This window comes from Camellia sinensis, chromosome 12 (genome assembly GCF_055761805.1).
Source record: "Camellia sinensis isolate YWXY chromosome 12, ASM5576180v1, whole genome shotgun sequence".
Taxonomy (NCBI): Eukaryota; Viridiplantae; Streptophyta; class Magnoliopsida; order Ericales; family Theaceae; genus Camellia; species Camellia sinensis.
Genome location: NC_138972.1, coordinates 141430649 through 141445337, shown reverse-complemented (window position 1 = coordinate 141445337; position 14689 = coordinate 141430649). Strand labels below are relative to the sequence as shown.

General features: G+C 38.3%; 1 long non-coding RNA gene across 6 annotated transcripts; it reads left to right on the top strand.

The window, feature by feature from the left end:
• The first annotated feature begins 294 nt into the window (after nucleotides 1–294).
• On the top strand, nucleotides 295–4556 carry LOC114311090 (uncharacterized). 6 transcript variants are annotated; one of them, XR_014347370.1, is made up of 8 exons: nucleotides 330–496; nucleotides 765–855; nucleotides 991–1104; nucleotides 1788–1835; nucleotides 2480–2581; nucleotides 2784–2864; nucleotides 3560–3588; nucleotides 4360–4556. It is a non-coding gene; the product is annotated as an uncharacterized LOC114311090 (long non-coding RNA). The 6 variants fall into 6 exon arrangements; XR_014347369.1 differs by having other exon boundaries at nucleotides 340–496; nucleotides 995–1104; XR_003646375.2 differs by lacking the exon at nucleotides 3560–3588 and having other exon boundaries at nucleotides 295–496.
• Nucleotides 4557–14689: the final 10133 nt, after the last annotated feature.

The window sequence follows — 14689 nt, the reverse complement described above, 5'->3', positions numbered from 1 at the left end:
GTTTTTTGGGAACTTGATTTTTTGGTTTTTTTCACTAAAAATAAATTGGTTATAAAATAAAATAAAAAACAAATTCAAACAAAATATTACATCAAAACCCATAATTATTTAACTTTTTCTCTCACAAACATCCCATCTAATCACAAAAAAACCCAACTATCTTTCCAAACACAAAAATTTTTTTGTCCAATAATATCTTATAACTAAAAAGCCTACAAAAAAAAAAAAAAAAACAATTTCCCAAATACCCACAAAAATTATTTTGTCCCAAAAAAATTTATTACCCCTGAAAAGAAAAAAAAAAAAAAAATCAGTTTTGTTGAGAGAGAGAGAGAGAGAGAGAGAGAGAGAAAGAAAGAGAGCGCTCTCTCTGAAGCAGATAGAAGAAACGACACAGAGGGAAGAATCCGGCTGGAACGGGAACGACGGAGAGAGACGACAGAAACGAAATCACGGCGGAGGGACTTGACGAAGAAAACTCTCTCCCTTCAACCAGGTTTGGAACCTATTTGTTCTAGGGTTAAGATATGGAGATTTGAAAAAAAAGTGTTTCTGATTTGGAGATTTCAATTGAAAAAATGAAGTTTTGATTGAGGACCTAAAAAATTAGTTTTAGGTTCTGATTGTATAAAAGAAATTATTTTGTTGAATCGAAAATTTTAGTGTGGTTGAATCTAACTGTGAGAATTTGTTTAGTTGAGGTGCCCTACATGTGAATTCTTGCTTACATAGTTTCCCCTGGCATGTACCTTTACGAGAATTAGGTTCATTGCAGAATGCCATGGAGAAAGCTATTAAAAGCAAAGTTACTAAAGCAGTTGTTCCAGCAATTGATGTCATGTTTCAAGCTTTAAGGTTAGCACTTGGCATATTTTACCATTTGAAAAAAAAAGAAAGATAGCAGAATGTGATGTTGATTTTTCTGTGTTTTGCTGATTTTGGGGAATTCTGTATTTTGTTTTGTTTCTAATTAATGAATTTGGGGCAAAGATAGTACCCCCTAAAAGAATTTTGAAGATGCTGCCTGAACTCTTTGAGCTTTGACGTTGGATTGGAAAAGAACCAGTGAAATCAATATTGTTTGAGAAAATGCGGGATACAATGGTATGCTTATTTTAGTCAGCTTTAATCTTTGGTTTGTGCATTTACTTCTAGATGTATACATTTTTTATGGTTTTGCCCTTTTTTTTAAATTTTTTATTTTAAATCAGAGAACCATACACACAATATTCTCAATTATGTTTGATGTCACATATGAGTGTATTTCTTTCTAATGGATCGGGAATGCTATTTGATATATTGACTCAGAATTTCTAGTAAATCAATATATGTGGGAGTTTTGCAGCCTCAACTCTATTTTAGTGTCCCAGCAAAGATGCCTATTCCCTTCTTAGTTTTTGGTTACTTATTAAATTACGTATGTATATACATTGCATCTCTATTTTCTTTTTCTCTTTTTTAACGAACCCTTGTCACATGGTCCTCTCATCAGTTTCATAAATCTCTGTTCATAGTCTATCATAATTGGATTGGATAGTGAACAGTTTTGGATTTTTCTTTCAGAATACAAATCTTTTCAATTTTGTTTATGGAATTAGTGAATTTATGAATTTGGGAGGTATTCAGATCGATTGTTTCATGAGAGTCTAAAGAACATCTAGATTCATGTAGTTCACCAAGCTTGCTAATAATGTTTAGGAAGACGTCTTATTTGGTTTGCTTTTAGTCTTTCTTTCTTTCTTTTTTTTCTTCCTGTACATATGGCTAATGTGCATTATTTGATGCAGGTTCCATCTTACATTGGTTCTTATTGCAACAGTATGCTGCTGGATGATGTAAGTCTGATTTTTAGTTGAGCTTTCTTCTTTTAGTAGCAAAATCAAAACATGAATTATTACTTATCAAACAAAAAATAAAAATATCCAAACATGAATGTCAAGTTTAAAACAATAAATTCGTGTTTCATGTAGCTAATTATGGAGGATTGCAGTACATATGCATTTAGGCTCTGATTGCATGAGACATAACAATCTTAGAACTTGAAATTAATGTGATGCGCATAGCAGAGCCACAGGGGCTGACAATTACAAGATAACAATCCATAATTCTATTTAGGAAATTTAATTGACTAAGATTTTGAACCACAAAAAAGAAAAGGAAACCTCCACATCATTGAGGCATAAAGACTCAAGATCAATAACCTTTTCATTATGGAATCCTATTTATTTTATGATGAATACATACGTATCAACACAGATACTAGAATCAGAAAATACTTAGTATAGCTCATTTTCATCAAAGTGCATTAGAAAATCAAAATTCATAATTCATAAATATCTCAACTTTCTCTTTCTCTCCTCATTCACTTGATTTTTTCCTTTTCTGTTTTATTTTAATTATACATTGAATCTGATTTTTGAAATGGGAAATGAGTTTGAATTTTTGAAATAGCTATTTGCAATCCATTATATTTTTATAGGTTTGCAGTGACTCTTCTTCATATCAATTTGTCAAAATGAGTTAGGGCTTTGATCATCCTCTGCATCTTCAGCTTCGCCATTGGGACCCTTTTCACCAACAGGTTGCTCTTCTTTCTCTCTTTCTCTCTTCCTCTCTCTCTCTCTCTCTCTCTCTCTCTCTCTCTATTCTTTTGGACTGTTTTTGTTTTCTCAATTGAAATTTCACCTCTTTCAAAACGGAAAAAAAAGAATAAGAATAGAGGATTAGTTTTTATTTTTTGGGTTGAGCTGATATTAAAGAAAATTTGGTTGTTGATGTCATAGATTGTGGGCTCCTCTTCCTGAATCCAATGGTCAGACCATCTCACGGCCGTGACATGATCAAGAATTGCAAAAATGCAGAAGGTTAGATTTTTAGATTGTGTTTTCTCTGTTTTCATTCTCTTCGGATTTTTATTTATTTATTTATTTTTTTGTGGGGTCAATGCAATAACACTAGCAAGTGTGCTTGGTTTGTTTTTCTAGAACTTCCTAGAACTTGAAAAATCTTTTTTGTTTTCTAATGGATGGGATGATGGATAGAATTGCATTTTGCATATAGCTACACTTGCACTGTGAGTGATTTATACCTTGAAACCAACCTAAGTAACCAACCCAAAGTTGGAGATATATCGATGTTGGCCTCTCTTTAACTTCCAGCTTTCTTTTCCAGCTATTATGAAAAGTAATGTCTCTTATATTTTTCTTTTGGTTTATGTTTTCCCAGATTATTCACATAATATGGTTGTTGCTATATTTTAGTAATGAATAACGACAAAATACTAGAGTTTAGCAATGTTGCTTCAGTAGTTACTTTGCTATTTTTTAGATTTTTCTCACAAAACATCAAATAAAAAATGTTATATATGGTGTTGCTTCAATAGTAGCTTTGCTTTTGTTAGATTGTGGCTTCACAGCATTGGTTTTTAAATGATGGTTTGCAAATCCTTAGCTGCTATATTTCATAGTTTTTGAAGCAAATTTCATGCCTTTGTCTTTGGCTCTTCATGACAGTGTTGAGTTCACTGATTTTTGCTATTCTTCTAAATAAACAAATGCAGAAAATTATCATCCATCATGCTTGCTATAGGTATGATTTATAGGTATATAATTGAACACGATAAAAACACACACACACACACATATATATATATATATGTATATATTTTGTGTGCCATATGTCATGTGTTAATGATGAAATAAAAAAATTATACCTACAAATTCATTTGATGAATGAATGTGTTAATAGTTAGGATTTGTATAGGTATGATTTGTAGGTATATAATTGAACACGATAAAAATACACACACACACACACACATATATATATATTTTGTGTGCCATGTGTCATGTGTTAATGATGAAATAAAAAAATTATACCTACAAATTTATTTGATGAATGAATGTGTTAATAGTTAGGATTTGTATAGTCAAGTTAGACAACCATGGCTTTAAATTTAACATGAAGATCCCGAGGTTTTACTTACATGAGAAAAATGGACATTTAATTCTATTGAATGTTTGGGATGGTGATGAGTTTTGCAAAGAATGTAATTACATTACATTGATATAGTATGTGAGTTAGAAATGATTAAATTGATGAAATCACGAATCCGTTTTTGTGTTGTATGCTATTGATATTGATGAACCTATTGCTTAGAGGTTTTGTCCTTGGTAACCGGTAGAGAGTTGCATTGTTGGTGATAGAATGATATGGATTTAGGTTGAAATTTTCATTTTTTCTCTTCTAGGTTGCATGTTAACATATTTAGTCAATGGTTACCTTAACCTTTTATTGTTGTTGTTGTTGTTGTTGTTTTTTTTTTTTTTTTTTTTTTTTTTTTTTTTTTTTTAATGGCAGATTGGAGATGAATGAATTTGGTAACTTGCATAGCAAGAGCTTTTTGTTGATATTACCAGACACATATCCATCATAGTGTAGTTGTACTTTTTTTTTTCCCCTTTGTTGTTGCTTTATGCAAATGAATAGGTTTTGTAATGACTTGTAATGGATATTATATTGAACATGTTATTAAAATGCACAAGTTATTTTGATTGTGTTGTGGTTTTTTATTTTACTAGAATAGATGTTATAGTTTAGATGTTATAGTTTAATTTTTAGATACTATGAGACATTTATTATTAAAATGAACAGGGATAGTTTATTGAAAAAAAAACATATTATTAGCGACAAAAAAAAAAAAAAAACGTGGCTATTAGTTTTCAAACAACAGGACGAATAATTTTGCCACTAATGATATAGTTCCAAACAAATAATTTCGTGACATTTGTTGAATATTTCATCGTTAAATTGAAATATTGGGCAATAAAATGTTTTTTGTCATTGAAGAATTTTGTTTTGTACTCATTTTAGTGTCAAATTTTTTTTTCACCTTAATCTATATCATTGGTGAGGATAAATTTCGTCAACTAAACCTCTATCTTCATATTTTGTGACGAAATATTTCGTGGCCAAATCAATTAAAATAAAATATTATCTAATTCTAGTGACGAAATTGATGTTATAGAGGACGAAAAACGCTACATTTAGAGACGAAAAATTTCGTTGCCAAAAGTGAAAAATAGGCGACAAAAAGATTTTTCTTCACCTGCTATTCTCAGCAACAATGTATAGGCGACAAATGTGGTGACAAAATTATTTCGTCGTAGGTTACTTTGGTGACGAAAATTTTATGTTTGGAGACAAAATAAATTTGCCACCAAAGACCTTTTCTGTTGTAGTGAATTATAATAAGCAATTTGACAACTATCTTGAGTGTTATGTGAGTCTGCTCATTACGTTTTAATTTTGTGCATATAACATTATTGTTTCAATAAATCTCATATTCAATTCTCATGAGACATAAACTACTTAATCTTAATATATGTGTAATTTGAAAATGATCATGCGTATCTCGAGTTTATTTGCAATTCTCCATCAATAACTAAAATAAAAAAGTCTAAAAAAAATGTTTGATAATCAAAATGCCCCCTTTTATTGGTAAGATGGTCACATGGCACCCAAGACACTTCATCTGTTCCTTACCAAACCTCTAACTAAAAATTGACCTCTAACAATTTTATATACTTCAGAACATCCATATCAATATAGGATAAGCCAAAGTTCAAAACCACTGCTCATTAAATAATAATTAACTGCATTCTAAAATGCACACATAATTGCAAACACACTATTCACACATAATATATTATATTATTTTACAAGTCAAAGTTTTTAGGTCTCTCAAGCACATGAAATGAGTTCACCATCTATTAAAAAAAAAGAACGCACATGAAATGAGTATACACTGTGTGGGTGAAAATCTGACCACACTGCCCGTTTAGTGATCAGCTGAAGAGCACAAGCAGAATAGATGGCTAAAGTAACCTGAAACAGAAAGAAAAAGCTCCGGCGGTGGTTCTTCCACCCGGGGGCACTCCGACGATCAAGTCAGTATATCTCTCAAAGATAATCAAGTACTAAACTGAATACTCAAAGTATAAGTCACATACCTTAGACCCATGGGGGTGCCTCTCTTTTATAATATACTCAATCCAAGTCCCACTAGAAGTATGACTTCTATGGATTCTAGTTCACTGTTTACTCTGGACTCTTTTAAGTGATATAGATAAACTCCTTTAGAGTTTTATCCTTATCTTGGTTCAATCCCCTTTGTGCCTTAGGACTCTTGCCCCATATCTCGGATTCCGATATCTTCGGAGATGACCTCGGCTTCTCCGAGATTACCTCGGCTTAACTACCAGGGCACGTGGCACCTCGGCTGATACGTCGGCGTCACCATGCCACGTGTTGGTATACAGAAAATATATCCCCACAACTGCCCCCTAGGTTCTATTACCTCGGCATTCTGAGGTGATGGAACCTATTCCGAAATTTTATCGCTTTTTTCCTGAGTAATGGCTCAAAAACTATTTTGCCAAGTTTATCTACTTTCAGCCGACGTGTTCTCTTCGGAGAACAAGGCTTTGATCGTATTCTCCCATGCGCATGAGCTGTCGTGCATCTCTAACTGTTTCTCTTACGTGTTTCGTCTTTATTGGAGTGTGTTAGTGACGCGCCTGAAGCTGTCTGTTCATTTCGTCTGCGTCGTCTGACGCGTGCGTTACCCTAGGCGTAATGATTGCCCTAATTTTGCCGCCGTTTCACATTTTTGACAAAAACTTTCCTTTTGCCTCTTATCTTTTCTTCACTTTTTCATTCCATCTTCTTGTTTTCTCTCTCTGAAAAGCTTATTCTTCTTCGAATCTGCCATTGCCTCATTCTTTCTTCTGGAACTGCTCTTAATCCCTCATTCTTGCAAAAGCCCTCTTTGCTGTTGCAATCAATTTCTGAGTTCGGCGAGCACAGCCTTGGCTTCATTTGTCTTGGTAAGATCTTCTTCTTTAATTTTTCCATTCTCTTTATGTGCTTTTGTCTGTCTGTTGCCATTACTGATCTTGTTCGAGGTCTTGGATTTATTTGTATCTTGAATTTGTGGCTTTTACCTTGAACTTCTACGCTTTTTCATCATTCTCTTTGCCGATGTCCTTGATTTTTTCTGTATTTCTATTGTTTCTGAAAACTATACCTCTGTTCTTGAATCTGAAACTTCATCTTTGTTTTCTCTTTTTTGTATCTGCCCCAGATCTGTGCTCTCGATTCTTATCTTCATACCTTATAGATTTGGGATTTGTTTGTAGAACCCTTAATCTTTAGGGAAACCTGAAAAACGCCCACCTTCTGAAACATATTCCTCTTAGTTTAAGCCAACATAATGGGTATGTGGAGGCATAGGGTGAATACCCCAACAAAACTTGAATACTTTAGGCAAGAATTCTCGATCCCAGCCGACGTTCATCTTAAATTGGCTGGGGATAATGATACCATCGTGCCCACAGATCATACAATGCCCTTTCCAATAGTTGCTTTTACCGAATGTGGACTTCGGCTTCCACTCGATCCCCTTTTTCGTCAAGTTCTCCATTTCTATAAGCTGAACCCTATGCAACTTACTATCAATTCCTATAGGGTAATTAACGGTATTATTGCCTTAGCTAGGCAATAAAACCTTAGAATCACCCTAGCCGACCTTCAATATTGTTATACCATGTGCCCTCTCGATCTGAAGGATAGGGGTTTTGTCTATTACCTTAAGCCGAGATCCACTCAGTACAAAATTATAGCCGACCTCCCAGACTCCAACAAGGGGGCTAGAGATGATTTTCTCATTGCTTCTGGAAATTGGGAATTTGGCCCAGATGAAGATGTCCACCTCTACCCTCTTCCTCGAACACTTACAGAGGGCAAGAGTAAGAGTCCTGAGTCAACACTTAGTTGTTTTTACTTAAGACTTTAATACTTTATTTCTGACGTCTGTTTCTTTGCAGATCTTCATCAGCCACCGAAAAATTTTCGCCAATCCTTCTTCCCAGGAACAGATCTGAAAACACTTCTTGGCCTCCCAATCCATAAACGAAAATCCCCAGTATTACTAAACTTCATCCCTACATACAAATCCACCTTACCCGACGTCCCAAGTAAAAGGAAAAAGAGCCTTTCTCCACCTACAGCCACAACCTTAACTGCTTCTACATCCCGAACAGATCAAGAATCCACATCCGACCCAGCCGATCTTCCATCAACTTCGGCCCCCTACTTAATACCAATTCCAGAACGTAAACGCCGAAGAAAACTTGTAAAAACAGCCGAAATGGTTCGTCCAAGGCCTGTCGTCCAAGATCTTCTTGCCGACATTCCAACTGACGCCGAAGCCGCACCAACGCAAACAATGCTTCTACCCAAACTGAAGAGGGTAAAAAAGGCTCAGCCTAAGGCCAAGGCTACAGATGCCGAGGCTGAGGATGCTCTACCGATTTCGAAGTTAGCTGAAAGCAAAAAATCAGCCTCTACTTCAGCCAAAAGGTCTGCTGAGGGCCAACCCTCAGGGTCTACACAAACAAAGAGGCCAAGGTCATCGTCTGCGACGACCTCGGCTTCGAAGAAGCCCGACGTCCCCTGGGCCCCTGATCTATCCCTGGAGGATAGGCCTATCATGGCTAGTGAAAGTGCTGATGAAATCAACGTTGCTGTCGCCCTTAGCACTGCTCTTCTTCTACCAAATGACTTGGAGCGAAATGCCAAGTTTAGTGAGTATGAAAATTACGCTCTGATGCTCCAACACTCTGCTCAAGTAAGTATTTCTGTCTGTACTTGTGATTCTTTCTTCCATTCTTCACTGAGAGTACTGTCTCACATTTCTGTTCTTTTTGCAGGCCATTCAGCATGCCCACTCATTTTCCATGCAAGCCTTTGAAAATCGTCAAAGGTTGGTTGATATGAAGAGGGAAGCATCTTCTATGAAGAGAGAGATCAGGTCTCTTGAAGCAAAAATGAAAAAATTGGAGGATCAAGCCGAGGCTGCAACTAAGGTTCAAACTCTTGCTCTTGAGAAGGCCGAGGCTGCTGAGGCCGTTAAAAAGGTTGCTGAGGCCGAGAAAAGAGAGGCCGAGGTTCAGAAGGCTCAAGCGGAGAAAGAACTCCAGCAAGCTCTGGCCACTAAAGAGGCCGAAATCAAAGAGGCCGATGAAAAGGCCTATGCTCAAGGTATGGCCGACGTCGCAGAGGACTACAAGCTTCAAGTCAGGCAGGCATGCAACAGGGGATTTTCCCTTGGTTGGATGTCCTTGATAAAGAAGCTTGACCTTCCTGCTGACTCGCCATTGCGTCAGGCCGACGCTATTCCGTTACCATTTCCTCCACCTCCTCCTGAAGGTGAATCAGAGTCCGAGGCCGAGGAGGAAGATGAAGAAAAAGATGATGGTGAGGCCTTGGTGAGAAAACCCAAGAGTGTTGCCGAAGTCAAGTCCCCTCCTCCTGCTGAGCTGGTTATGGACTTAACTCAAGATGAGGGGGGTGATGATGCTGAGGAAGTGCCCAGGGAGTCTGTTCAAGGGTATCTATCATCTGACCTCCTTCTGACTGAAAGAAGTCTTGACACAACATTGGCAGAGATAGATGCCGAAATACAAGCGGAGACAGTGGCCGAGGAGATTCCACCTGAATCGTCCGAGGTCCCTGTTCCTGCAGTGGCTGATACTGAAGAATCTTGAAAATGTTTTTTGTACTTTTTTTTCCTTCTTTTTTCTGTACTTTGCACTTTGTACTTTCTGGGTAATGCAGAACTCTTTTTTTTTGGCCGACGTGGCTTCTTCAATATGTAACTACAACAGTTCTTTCTTTTGAATGTTTCAATCTTGTGATATATAGTCTTGTGCTTAGAAAATTTTTGCATATTTCCTCATGTTGCTTTCTTTATGCAATCTCCTCGGGGTTTCATACCTCGGGTATAACCATGAAACTTTTACTTCGGCAAGATACTGTCCTGCAGTCTTTTCATAGATTTCAACAAGTATTAAATAGTAAGCTTAGTCCTACCTACTTGTAAATTGCTACAAATTTCAACAAGTAATGAACAATATACTTAGCCTTTATTTTAACCTGTAACTTACTGTATACCTCGGCGGGTGATCATACGTCGGCTTAACATAAACTTGTAAATTGCTACAAATTTCAACAAGTGTTAAGCATCTTCCCTTGGGTTTAAACGACCCACATATTGCTATGAGAACTTAAGCAATAACCTCGGCCTATCTTCAACTTGTAAATTGCTACAAATTTCAACAAGTGAAGATAAGGAATCAGCTTAATTCCAACTTGTAAATTGCTACAAATTTCAACAAGTGGATTAAGGCATAACATCGGCTTAACTTCAACTTGTAAATTGCTACAAATTTCAACAAGTGAAGATAAGGAATCAGCTTAATTCCAACTTGTAAATTGCTACAAATTTCAACAAGTGGATTAAGGAATAACATCGGCTTAACTTCGACTTGTAAATTGCTACAAATTTCAACAAGTGAAGATAAGGAATCAGCTTAATTCCAACTTGTAAATTGCTACAAATTTCAACAAGTGGATTAAGGCATAACATCGGCTTAACTTCGACTTGTAAATTGCTACAAATTTCAACAAGTGAAGATAAGGAATCAGCTTAATTCCAACTTGTAAATTGCTACAAATTTCAACAAGTGGATTAAGGAATAACATCGACTTAACTTCGACTTGTAAATTGTTACAAATTTCAACAAGTGAAGATAAGGAATCAGCTTAATTCCAACTTGTAAATTGCTACAAATTTCAACAAGTGGATTAAGGAATAACATCGGCTTAACTTCGACTTGTAAATTGCTACAAATTTCAACAAGTGAAGATAAGGAATCAGCTTAATTCCAACTTGTAAATTGCTACAAATTTCAACAAGTGGATTAAGGAATAACATCGGCTTAACTTCGACTTGTAAATTGCTACAAATTTCAACAAGTGAAGATAAGGAATCAGCTTAATTCCAACTTGTAAATTGCTACAAATTTCAACAAGTGGATTAAGGAATAACATCGGCTTAACTTCGACTTGTAAATTGCTACAAATTTCAACAAGTGAAGATAAGGAATCAGCTTAATTCCAACTTGTAAATTGCTACAAATTTCAACAAGTGGATTAAGGAATAACATCGGCTTAGCTTTGAGTTTGATATGTCTTCAAAAACATCCATGCATAACTTTATCAATCGATCATGTTGAAAGGATTCTGAAAAGATTTTATTGATAACATCGGCCAAACAATGATGTTTTTCTAATGATAGAAAAATTTCAAATTACAAGTATTCCAAGGTCTGGGCAATGCTTTGCCCTCATTGTCCTCAAGCCGATATGCTCCATTCCCAAGTACTGAAGTAACTCTGTAGGGTCCTTCCCAGTTTGGGCCAAGCTTGCCCTCCCTGGGATCCCTCTTGTTCCCGACGACTTTTCTTAGGACTAAGTCGCCAACTTGAAAATCTCTTGGATTGACTCTCTTGTTGTAAGCTCTGGCAAGCTGTTGTTGGTATACTGCGAGCTGAATTGCAGCATTCTCTCTTCGTTCTTCCAATAAATCCAGGTCTTGGGCTAAGAGTATGTCATTGGTGCCATTCTCTACTCCCTGGGTTCTGATCCCTGGGATGCCGATCTCCAATGGGATGACTGCTTCTGTGCCATATGCCATGGCGAATGGGGATTCTCCTGTTGATCTTCTCGGCGTAGTCCGATATGCCCAAAGTACGTTGGGCAATTCGTCCACCCACTTTCCTTTGCTGCCTGGAGCCTCTTCTTTATTCCATCCAGGATTACTTTGTTGGATGCCTCTGCTTGCCCATTGCTTTGAGGAAAACTTGGTGTTGAGAAATAATTCTTGATCTTGAATTTTGCACAAAAGTTTTTGATAAGTTTGCTGTCGAATTGTGTTCCGTTGTCGGCAACTATAGCTCTTGGAATCCCAAATCTGGTGATTATGTTTCTCCAAATAAAATTCTTGACATCCACATCTCGGATTTTGGCAAGAGGTTCTGCCTCTATCCATTTTGTGAAGTAGTCTGTTGCTACCAGCAAGTATTTTCTCTGCCCAGTTGCCTGGGGAAGTTGTCCAACCAGATCCATGCCCCATTGGGCAAACGGCCAGGGGGTGGATACTGGGTTTAGGTCGGCAGCTGGCTGATGTATCAAAGGTGCAAACTTTTGACACTGTTCACACTTCTTTACATAAGCTTCGGCATCCTTTTGCATGTAGGGCCACCAATACCCCTGGGTAATGGCCCTGTGGGCTAACGATCTGCCCCCTGCGTGGCTTCCACAAATTCCTTCATGAATCTCGTAAAGGAAATCTTCAACCTGCAAAGGATGTACGCACCTTAAAAGTGGTCCAGTGAAGGACCTCCTGTAGAGATGGCCTTCCTCTGTTAGACTGAATCTGGCCGATTTCAGCCTAATTTTATGTGCTTCTTTATGGTCTTCTGGCAGCTTTCCCTCTTTTAGGAATGCAATGATTGCATCCATCCAACTTGGTCCAAGGCCCACGCACATTGCTTCTTGTTCAATGCTTTGTTTATCTATGCTCGGGGCCGACATGTAGTCGATCATAATTGTCCTTATTTTTCCAGTTTGAATTGAGCTGGCCAAGTTGGCTAATGCGTCGGCGTGGGTGTTGTCATCTCGGCTTACTTGGAGTAATCTGCAGTTTTGGAATAGGGCTGCCAGTCGGATGACTTCCTTTGCATATGCCGACATTCTTTCGTCCCTGGCTGCAAATTCCCCTGTTGACTGGTTAACAATCAATTGTGAATCACAAAAAACAATTACCTCGTCTGCCTCTGCTGCTGCTACTAGCTTTAGCCCTGCAATTAATGCTTCATATTCTGCTTCATTATTGGAGGCTTTGAACCCCAGACGGATGGACTGTTCTACAATTTCTCCATCTGGAGATATCAGCAGTACTCCTGCTCCTGCTCCCTGGCGGTTTGAACTTCCATCGACGAATAGTCTGAATGAATCGCCGATGTAGATGCTGCATGGTCTGAGCTTCTCTTTCTCTTGCTTTTTTGTCTTTGACTGGGATTCTTTTTGCTTGTCGGGGCAATGTTCCTCTTGGCTCGACGGAGCCCGAGGTGTGATGGCTTCAGGTGTGAGTTCTGCGACGAAGTCGGCCAAAACTTGGCCCTTTATTGCTGTTCTTGGCCTAAATTCTAGGTCAAACTGGCCTAGTGTTACTGCCCATTTTGCTATTCTTCCTGTTAAGTCTCCTTGATGTAATAAGGACTTCAGTGGGTGCTCTGTTAGAACCACAATCTTGTGTGCCTGAAAGTAATGGCTCAATTTCTTTGAGGCCATTACCAAGGCTAGCATCAATTTTTCCAGTGGTAGGTACCTTGTTTCCGCGTTAGCCAGAGTTTTGCTTATGTAATAGACAGCTTTTTGCTCCCCTTTTTCCTCTCGGATTAGCACTGCACTGACTGCGTGTTCAGAGACTGCTAAGTACAAAAACAATTCCTCCCCTGGGATTGGGTTAGAAAGGACCAGGGTTGTGGTCAAGTACTTTTTTAGGTCGGCTAAGGCAGCTTCACATTCTTCCATCCACAGGAAGTCTGTGGCTTTTTTCACCAGGTTAAAGAAGGGTCTGCACTTGTCTGAGCTTCTGCTGATGAATCGGTTTAGGGCTGCGGCCCTTCCAGTGAGCACTTGAACTTGCTTTGCCGATGTTGGGCTCTGTAGTTCCAGGATGGCCTTGATTTGGTCTGGGCTGGCTTCAATGCCCTTTCTTGTTACCAGATATCCTAGGAATTTACCTGACCCAACTCCGAATGCGCACTTTGAGGCGTTGAGTCGGAGCCGATATGTTTTGAGTATGTCAAAGATCTCTTTTAGGTCGGCAAGATGACCTTTTGATTCCTTGGTCTTTACGACCATATCATCGATGTAAACTTCTACCGTTTTGCCAATCAGGTGTCTAAACATCTTTGTCACTAACCTCTGATAGGTTGCTCCTGCGTTTTTCAGCCCAAAAGGCATTACCCTGTAACAGTACAGGCCTTTCGGGGTGATGAACGCGGTCTTCTCTTCATCTGGAGGGTACATAGCAATCTGGTGGTACCCTCTGTATGCATCTAAAAAACTCATCCTTTCATGTCCCGAGGTGGCGTCTACCAGTTGGTCGATTTTGGGCAGAGGAAAGCTGTCTTTCGGGCAAGCTTTGTTGAGGCTAGTGAAGTCTACACAAACTCTCCACTTGCCATTCTTCTTTTTTACTACTACTGTGTTGGACAGCCACGTTGGGTACTGGACTTCTCGGATGGCCCTGGCTTCAAGGAGTCTGTCTACCTCTTCCTCGACTGCTTCGACGTGCATTAACGTCGGCCTTCTGGCTCGTTGAATCACAGGTTTTGCCGATCTGTCGACATTCAGACTGTGGCAAGTGACCTCGGGGTCAATGCCAGGCATTTCATAAGGTGTCCAGGCGAATGCCTCTATGTTTGCCCTTAAAAAATCTTCCAGTTCTTTTTCTTCTTCTCTGGCTAAGCCTGAGCCAAGAAGAAAAAATCGTTCTTCGTCGCCCTCCTGGACGAGGATTTTCTTTAGCGCTTCTTCGCTTTTCTCGGCTGGCTCTTTCCCAACATCTTCCAGGACTTCCATGTCCTCATCTTCAACTTCTGCTTTCTTTGGTTCCTGTACACTACAGGTGGATTTTATTGCTGCCATGGAGCAATTTTTAGCTTGTAGTTGATCCCCTCTGACTTCTTCAATCCCATTCTCTGTTGGGAACCGGA